This window comes from Atractosteus spatula, unplaced genomic scaffold, assembly GCF_055471065.1.
Source record: "Atractosteus spatula isolate fAtrSpa1 unplaced genomic scaffold, fAtrSpa1.hap1 Scaffold_8, whole genome shotgun sequence".
NCBI lineage: Eukaryota > Metazoa > Chordata > Actinopteri > Semionotiformes > Lepisosteidae > Atractosteus > Atractosteus spatula.
This window is the reverse complement of record NW_028296912.1, coordinates 17344-27094: the sequence shown is the minus strand read 5'-3', so window position 1 is coordinate 27094 and position 9751 is coordinate 17344. Positions and strand designations below refer to the sequence as shown.

Genomic DNA, 9751 nt, shown 5'->3' with positions numbered 1-9751 from the left:
AACTTGAACTTTATTGCCATATGTAACCGGTACTGGTACAATGGAATTCTTACTTACAGAAGGTCTCTCGATTGTAAAACAAGTGTAAAAAACAAGACAAAAACAAGACAAAGTGCAAACAGTGCATCAAGACAATGTACAAACAAACAATAGACAATGTGCAAGTAAACATGTAGACATTTCTTTCCAAGGCAGCGGGTACAAGCGATCTCGCGTTTTAAAACCACCAGGAAAAGCAGAAAGGCACTTGCTTGCGCCGACACACGACGACGTGAGGAGGACACCGTAGTCGGCAGGATTCGAACCTGCGCAGGGAGACCCCAATGGATTTCTAGTCCATCGCCTTAACCACTCGGCCACGACTACAGCAAGCGCTGTGGTTGCTGCGTTCTTGCTACAATCTCACATGGATCGCGAGGCGCCGGCGGAAACCTTTTTCAAAGTCGTTCTCCATTAAAAAAAAAACCTTTCCAAAATACAAGACTTGCAGACAGACACGCCTCAGAGGACTTAAGGGTGGCTTCATGTGGGAATGATAAAGTCTCCCCGTCCGGACAGGAAAATGGCACTTTGTTAGACACAAAGAAACAATCAACAACAGACAAATGTCCACAAGCATTTAAGAAGCCGCACCATGTTCTTGCTACAATCTCACACGGATCGCGAGACGCCGGCGGAAATCTTTTTCAAAGTCGTTCTCCGTTAAAAAAAAAAAACCTTTCCAAAATACAAACCTTGCAGACAGTCACGCCTCAGAGGACTTAAGGGTTGCTTCATGTGGGAATGATAAAGTCTCCCCGTCCGGACAGGAAAATGGCACTTTGTTAGACACAAAAAAACAATCAACAACATACAAATGTCTACAAGCATTTTAGAAGCCGCACTTGAAATAGCTCTTATATTCGTGTTAGACGCTGGAATCGCCTTTTTATTGACGCTCTTACGAACGCCATGGAAAGCAAAACAAAGCAAAGCAGAGCAGAACAAAACGAACAAAATAAAACCCTCACGTGCTGCACTTGAATATAATGCCGTTACGTGCCGAAGCGGTATTGGACGTCATCCTAGCACTGCAACCCGGGGCGTACGGTATATGGGAACGAGCACACGTCACGAATCGTCTCTAATCACTCCCTGCACTGTAAGGCGCCTTGAAGCGTGCACCCTCAACATTCATCTTTGCGCATCTGTGAAAGGTAAACTCTTGAGCAAACTCTGAACCAGACGCTCAAACTCCAGCTAGGATTAGGGGTTGCATTCCCACGCTACTTGAACACTTTGTTTACGCTCAGTGCTGGATTTTGGGAACTTTAGGACGAGTGGGACTTTTCTCCTATCTGTCAATTCGTTTTGTTTTGGAGACTCTTGGCTGTCTGTGTTGTATAGTGCAGCGTGAAGAAAACGTTTTCGAAAACTGTGCCGGCTCAAAAGTTGTAAGAAATCCTCTCCAGCTCTTTTAAGTCTCTTCAGTTTTGTCATTTAAAGTGAAACTAGATGTATAACTGGAGCCTCACTTATGCAAATGGTGAGGCTCCAGTTCGACATCTAGTTTCACTTTATATGACAGAAGTACGTCAGACTGCGCCGGACTGGGGGATCATTTCCGGTTATTTTTACCATCTTAAACATTTGAAATCCTCCCCTAGGCAATTGTGACACTTCATCTTGGCTCCACCTAGGACACTCTTCAATCTTCCATCACTTCTCTCTTCTCCCGCAACACTCTCGTCTGTCGGCAGTATGTGGCGTCTTTGCATTACCACCAATCTCACCACAGCAAGAAAGCAACGGGTTTTGACAAGAGAGGAGGAGACTGCCTGGCCCGAACGGGGATCGAACCCGCGACCTTGGCGTTATTAGCACCACGCTCTAACCAACTGAGCTAACAGGCCTCGTGCCTGCTGTTCTCTCTGTGCTGCAAAAAATGGAATTCAGGGAAGTTTCTTTTGTCCTTCTTTGAATAGAAAGCCCTGCGATTCAGTGTACGGGCTTTCTCGTGCTGTTTAATGGTTCTTGTAACCCAAATCCTACACTGGCCTGAAGTGCCCCCCCATTTCATAGCATTTTTCAGCTGATTTCAAATGTACCTAAAGGAGAAGCATTATTGAAGACCATCAATTACCAAGAGCTTTTGTCAAAGGTTTTGGTGGTCACTTTTAATGAGCACAGAGAGCTATGACCTCGGATTTACATCTCATCCAAAAGACGGCGCCTTTTTACCACACAGCGTCTCCGTCACTATACTGGGGCATTGGGACCCGCACAGACCTCAGGGTGAGCGTCCCACCGCTGGCTCCATTAACACCGCTTCCAGCTGTAAGCTTTGCTTTTCCCTGTAGGTCACCCTCATGCGGTTACTGACCTGGCTCACAGCTTCTAAGCTTCAGTGGGTTTTCAGTTGCGAGTTGAAAGGGGATGCAAGTGATGGAGCCGCTAACTGCAAAAGCCACTGCATTGGCCGGGAATCGAACCCGGGCCTCCCACGTGGCAGGTGAGAATTCTACAACTGAACCACCAATGCACACTGCAAGGGTCTCCAAAAAAGACGTTTTTTTACCACTCTGTGCTGGATGTTGGGTCCCAAGGGAACTTCTGGACGAGTGAGAATTTTCTGCTATCAAAATTTGGTTTCGGAGACTTTTGGCAGCCTACAGATGCAGCCATTCAAAATCCGCAGGCGATACCGCATTATTTTGCGGTACGCTGTACGCAGTCTACCGCAAGCTACCGGTAAATACCGCGAGTTACCGTAAATTCTCCTATAATACGACAAGCAAAATAATAGTATCCGGAATTTCCGCAAGGTGGAGCTAATAAAGCTCAACCTCTCATGTTTGAGCTGTGCCCATCAAAGTCTTTAACGAAGATATTACTAATAGTATTAATAATGAATGACCTTGGACAAGCTGTAAGTGTAAACTCAAAGTATTGCCCTGGTCAACATTTTTTTTTTCATTGACCATCTTTGTAAAAGTAACACCACAGCATTTCGCAATCACGCATTTGTTTCCAATCATGCAAAGTACAGTAATTTTTGAGAATCGATTCACCATGCCTTTCACATGCTCATAAAAGAGATTGATTTAGGAACATAAACATATTACCATATGAAAACTGTAATGTATACAGTATGTATATGTATATTTAATGTCTTAACTGTGCCCGTTTAAGTATTGAATATTCATATCTAATTTTACCACTGAAGGGAAATCTTAGTAGCTGAGCATAAAAAGAATAAGAGCATACTGCAACGCGTGTGAAGGCCATAAACGATATTAATTTTGGAACATAAACATACAGTATATGGCTGGTCTCGGTACTTTAAAGCAAACATACACGAAACATGGTTTCATTATGACCAGAATCGGTCTTGAGATATTTTTAACTTGATTTACAGTATTTGAGAGGTATGTCTTAACACCGATACTACAGTGCTTAAGTACTGCTCACGTATATGTTTCTAGGTTTATATTATGCATTTCATACGGTCAAATTACTTTTGAGCAACTAATAAGAAGCGCGAAACGGTATGCGTTTTAGTTTCGTTTTGTGCTGGGACCCGTGGATTGATTAGAGATATCAAGTACATACAAGTCATTTTTTAAATGTTGTAGTTCGTCTTGAAAAAATGTTACGAGTACATCATCCATCAACAATTACACAGGTTCTGTTTTCATATTGCGGATTTTGGTTACGTAATATTATTTTCTAGATTTCACGTTGTGAATATATGATTTGGGCAAACAGAGCCGCAAAGAAGTACATTATGGGTTGTTGTTGTTTTTTTTGCAGTTTTATCTAGAACAAGCGATGCTTAAACATTTGTCTGATTCTTGTGAAACTATCCACACGACAGTTACCGTACCTAGGAGTTGACTTCAGTGATGTCACTGATGGGATGTTTCTAAAAATCCATCCTCTGTAAAACGTCTTCTCTAGTTGTCCTGCATATGTATTCGCTAATGAAGCTGTGTGTTCTGAGCCTGGATCTCTACATTTCTGTATGAACCAGCTTAGAGGGCTAAAGACAGCTTGTGTTTAAATTGAGTGTAAGGCAATTTATGCTTCTAAAGTCATGGTCAGCATTTATTATTGTACTGTGCTGTAAACTTGTTCTGTGCCTAGTCACATTATTTTATAGCGTTTTTATAGTGTTATCAAATCCGGTGGCGCTGTGTGTTAGTTTCCTGACTCCCATGTCACATGGTCTGTGATTGAAACCTGTGAAACCGGTTTAATTCGTCACAGCCAGCACTCCGGCAGAGAGGGGGTTGTACTCGTAAAGTAGAAGCAGGCGAGATTTCCAGCGAAAGACACCTCCCCCCCACACTCATACGATTCGCATTGTAATTACACATTGTAATTGTATTACACATTGTACACATGCTTAAAAGAGAAGAGAGAAAACGCAAGCCTTCTTCAGGTGTGAGGGTCTTCTGCTCAGAATGAAATGCTAAAATGTAATGTAGGCTCTGAATGGGTTCAATTATGATTTGGGCTTGATTAAGGTCGCTGCCTTTCATCTAAAACCGTACTTGAATCCTTCGAAACTAAAAATCAGTGTTTGTGAGTTCTAAATAAAGAGGTATCCAGGTAACAGTGAAACGGGCGGACAGTCTGGGGAGATCGCCCGTTTTCCATGTAAATAGTTCCCTGGTTCCGCACCCCTTGGTGTTTCTCTCGCTCTCTCTCGGGTCACCTGATCATTAGCTCGAAAGATTTCAGTGCTTTGTGTATATTCTAATGGTAGTGGGGGCAGGGTGTGTGGGAACAGGTTTGGTTGAAATTGCATTGGAGATCTATGTTCTTCACACCTGAAACATTTTCTCTGAAAGCATTTTCTTCGCAGTTTAACCGATCTTGTTACAGCATGTTACAGTTTACTATTATTAACCATATTAATTTTAAGTGCTTAATGCCATTTTTTGACCAGGCACGAATATTCTTAAGTCCATATCTTCGCAAGTGAATCAGTGCGAATTGCAATACTAATTAAATTAAAACTACTAACTACTAACTAATACTAATTAAAACAAACCAGAAACGTGTTGTTCTGTTTAATGACATTACAACTGGAAAGATTACAGATTTTAATCGTCTTTAATTTTGTTACGTTATACATTTTAGAAACGTTTCATCCATACAAACACCACAAAACTATTTTCGATTGTATTTCTGAATAGTATGTTACACTTAGTTCACTGTTTTAAATACATCTAATTAAGAAAGTTAGGTGTTAGCATAAACTATTAGCAATCAATAATATTAAATTTAGCACTGTAATAAGCTGTTGCACTTTCCCCCGCATCTTGTAAAAATATATTTTCATTGTTCAAATATACATTAAGTCTGACTATCATATAATAAGTTAAATACAAAACTAAAGAAAAAATAGGGTTAAATATAATTCAAAATATTTTGCTAACAATGTTAACTGTTTATGAATAATAAAATGTATTAACTAAGGAGTAGGATGGCACAGTTGTTAGTATGTTTTTTGTTTTGTTTCTTTTTCATAAATACAACAGTAGTACCTGATGTCTCAGTGGCTTTCAAAAGTAAATCATGCATGCAAACCTGTGAACTAGAAAGATAACTAAGATATCCATCCATTTATAATGGTGGCGAAATGGTTAGCATTGCTATCTTGCAGCACTGGGGTCCTAGGTTCAATTCCTGTCATCCTGTGTGTGTGGGGTTTACATGTTCTCTCTGGGTTACATGGTTTTTCTCCATATGTGTGATATGACTCCCTCTCGCACTCCAAAACATACTGGTAAGTTAATTGGTTTATGGGAAAACTGGCCCTGGTGTGTGTGTGTTTGTGTCTGTCTGTCCTGTGACGGACTGGCGCTATGTCCAGAGTGTATTCTGCCTTGTGTCCGTTGCTTACTGGGATAGGCTCCAAATCCTCTGTACTGGATAAAGAGATTAGAAATGGATGGAAGTAAAGGCACTGTGTGGATGGAACTATACACAGTGTTAGAAACCCACGATGAAATGGCAGCATCTCACTGAGAATAAAATATTTTATAGTGCTGGCTTAAGGAAACAGCCTTTCCACCTCTCTTGCACATCAGTATCCATACCTAGTTATTTAAACAAATTGCCTCTAAGTATAAACATCTTAATATGCTGGGTCTGTGGATCCGCATCAGCTATGTTTGCCCATTCCTTCAATTCATGTGCATCCAACACACAGTTCAATGCCAGCAACTACACATAATCTAAAATACAATCCTTATTTCAGTATCTATGTAAACATATAGTCTGTTAACTTCATCATCTTCATCAAAAGTATGCCTAACCCCATTAGGAAGTGTTCTTGTTATAAGTGTATTCCTCAGCTTTCCCCAAATTATCTTCTTCTTGCCAACATCTCTAGTCTTTTATCCTGCAATAACTCAGCCAACACTTAAATCTCCAAAAGCTGCTTGTGTTAATTTCTTTAAATCACAAATATCATGTGTAAATACTGGCCATGTAATACTCTGCATTGTGGAATAATAGTTTATTTTAAAGGGAACTAGAGAAATCAAGAAAGGCTTTTTTTCTAGAATTTATAAATGCACATCCTGTTCACTGGGGAAATTAAATCCACACTGAGCAATCTTCAATATGTTCAGAATATGACAGCAAGAATCCTATCAGGGATGCATTACACCTGTTTTCAAGTCCTTGCACTGGTTACCTATCAGATTTCGAGTCAACTTCAAAATCCTTATCCTCCTTATATACTGTCCTACAACTGTTATTATTGATCACCGAATTATTGTACTTGACATGACTTCAATCAGCCTTTCCTGAACGTCTATGACAGGCAGAGAGAGTGCTGTTTCTGGTGCGATCTTTTGCAGCCTACATTTCACTGTTTTAAACGAACAAGAAATTAGATTGCTCATAAATCAGTTATTCTATATAAACACAGCGTAATTGCCCTCCGAAAATCCTCTTTTTCTTGTTCGTTTTAGAGACCTTGATCGAAACTGATTTTAGATGTCAGAAAGGATTTATTTTCTCTGTATTTCCTACATTGCTTTGTCGAGATTTTAACTTTATATCTAACTTTATATCTAGGCTCAGATTTCAACTATAAATCGTACAGTAATTAATAGCAGTAAATACTGATGTTTTGCACCCTCTTACCACAAAAATATATGTTTTGTAGTTGGGATTAACTTTATTTCGTACGCGTAGCTACTCCGATTCGGACACCGAACAGTTAAAGATGGCGGCAAATCAGACACCCAGAGAGGGGGGGGGGGGGCGTCTTCTCGCCTCCATAACTAAAATGCCAAATAGGAGTGGCTTAAGCGACATACACAGTCGTGTAACTGACAGTTTGAGGTAGTCTATCGTGTAAATTTCGCTTTGTTGCTGATAGGTTAAGCTTTCGAAACTCTGCCCCAAAGTCATGTGACTGATTTTTCGCCCTGTTTCGTTGGTTAAACGCAATGATCACAAGCACCACCGTGGTAACTGGGATGTGTAGTTTTTAATTCCGTTTGAATTATAACTGTACGTACTGTCTTCATATTTGGCCAGGGCTTTAAAGAGAAGGCGCGCCAAAAAAATTCGGTGCCGTCGTCTCCGCATTAAAGGTACCCCCGTGCTGGAAGAATTTGACCTCGGAACGTTTGCCCAGCGTAGTTATAGTGGACATAAAAACAAGAGTTCGCTGGCATTATATCCTAGAAGACACAGACCGGCACCAGACCGGTAAATGCTTGATGAACTAGGGATTGGACAGTTTCCAAGTGCTTGTACAATCGATGGAAATGTTCAAATAAATGTGCAAAAGAAATAAACAAAATAATTATTTATTTCTTTATCATATTGGCTAGCTAATGTCCTCTCTTTGCTAGTTAGTGGCTGTGTTTCTGCGTTGGGTAGCAACGGGTGACTGTTCTCAGGCGGAAGATGTAAACAGCTTAATTTTCGTGTTAAATAATTTTTAAAAATTAAAATTCATTCTATACAGCAATCACATATTTGGGTACCGTTTCATAAAAATTTCATGCTTAAAATGTTTAGGGAGAAATGGAAGACTGGTGTGTATTTTTTCTTTAAACTATTGTAGTGGCAATGCTTGTTAATAAGACAGAATTAAGTGTTGGTATGCTCCTAAAGGAGGCCCCATCTCACCCTCCATCTCTGTGGTGCAGCCACAGAGAAAGAATTCATGCAAGCTGATTTAAGATTTTTTCTTTTGATAAGAAGCAAGCTCCCAGACGGGGATGCAATTAGCTAAGCCTGGCTATCATGATCAATGGTCATCCACTGGCGCCTATCTGTCTAGGGAGTGCCGAATGGACATCTGGACTGCATTTCTAAGTGTCAAGAGTAAGTGACTTATATCTCACCTTGACCAACCAATCAGGGACTGGCAGGGCGTGGTAATACCACGTGGGTCTCCAATGCCCGCCAAACTCTCAACCAATCAGCACACATCTGGGTCTTGATCAAAAAGGGAGCGCAAGCTCAGTTCTGGGCTCTCCTTGGCCATTTTCACGCATCCTCAGAGACAATCACGTGACAACTGCTGTTGTCTGCAAAAGGACTTGGACTTTGTTCTAAGCGCGAGGCCGAGGATCCCGTACGTATTCAGAATTCTACCAACGTGAATGCTCCGCTTGATCAACGGCAGCCTACAGTTGGACCCTCGTCGACAACCTGAATAGCTTATTCAGAAGCAGCGCTGGACCGGGAACGAACCAGCTTCTTCCCAGGCAAAAGAGTGACTTGTGAGGACTCGCGGTCACACTCTGTGCATAGAGACTTTCTACTAGCCAGCCGGACTGCTGGTAGATCCCCTCGGAGCAACGACTGCCCTGCGCGCCGCAGTCAGATTCCTCCGGCCTTCCTACTCCGAGCTGCACCTCGACTGGTTGGCCGGTAGCCAGAGGACGCCGACACAACGCCCATTGGACAACCGCTGCAACAGAGCCTGTCAGCTGGTTTGGTGTTCGTGCCGGGAAATTCCAAATCCAAACACAGTGGATAAGTAAACCCCATGTTCTACATTGCGTCTCGAGAATTTAATTGTACCTCAACACAAGTTGTTATCAATTTAATTCATGAGTAATGTATTTACTTCCGAGTTTAGAGTAACAGTGGGTAATAACACTGATTAGCGATTTGGTAACCGAACGATATATATTGACATATATTCTCTGTTGTGTATCTCTTTGTGTTTGCATCTCTTCAAGATTATATACCTTGTATATTGATAACCCTCACAGTAAGGTCTGCCGCTCGTATCCAGGCAGACTAGTATATGTTTGGTGCACAGTTTATATTAATAAATGTATCTCGTGTATTGAACCCGTGTGTGTGCGTTGTTAGTTGTTCTGACGATTGATTTTCTAAAAGCCCCAACGAACAACCTCGTGATTACTGCTACAATTGATAATTGTCTCAGTAAACCCATCAAACCACTACATTTAATGGCGTCCCTGGGTGGGCGAGTTTAGAATGAAATGAGAATCAATCGCACAGAATAACTGATATTGCTGTGAGTTCAAGTTCAGCACAGCACCGCGGCTTCTATACGCGAATACCGGGTGTGCTGATAACTGCGTAAAGAAATCCCCCTGTTTTCTAGCGTTTAGTGTAACGTGTACTGATTGGAAATCCATCTGCTCGGGTGTTTAGATTCCATACTGTATTTTGGTAAAAGAAAAAAAAGTAATACTCTTAAAGTTTCTCTGACGTAATGACAATGGCTGCTAAAATGTCTGAAGTGGAGTCG

The 9751-nt window shown here is 41.2% G+C and overlaps 2 non-coding genes across 2 annotated transcripts; both read right to left on the bottom strand.

Moving 5' to 3' along the window:
• Positions 1-284: 284 nt before the first annotated feature.
• Positions 285-366, bottom strand: trnas-aga (transfer RNA serine (anticodon AGA)). Its single transcript has one exon. It is a non-coding gene; the product is annotated as a tRNA-Ser (tRNA).
• A 1452-nt stretch (positions 367-1818) lies between these two features.
• Positions 1819-1892, bottom strand: trnai-aau (transfer RNA isoleucine (anticodon AAU)). The gene has a single exon. It is a non-coding gene; the product is annotated as a tRNA-Ile (tRNA).
• Between the last annotated feature and the right edge of the window lie 7859 nt (positions 1893-9751).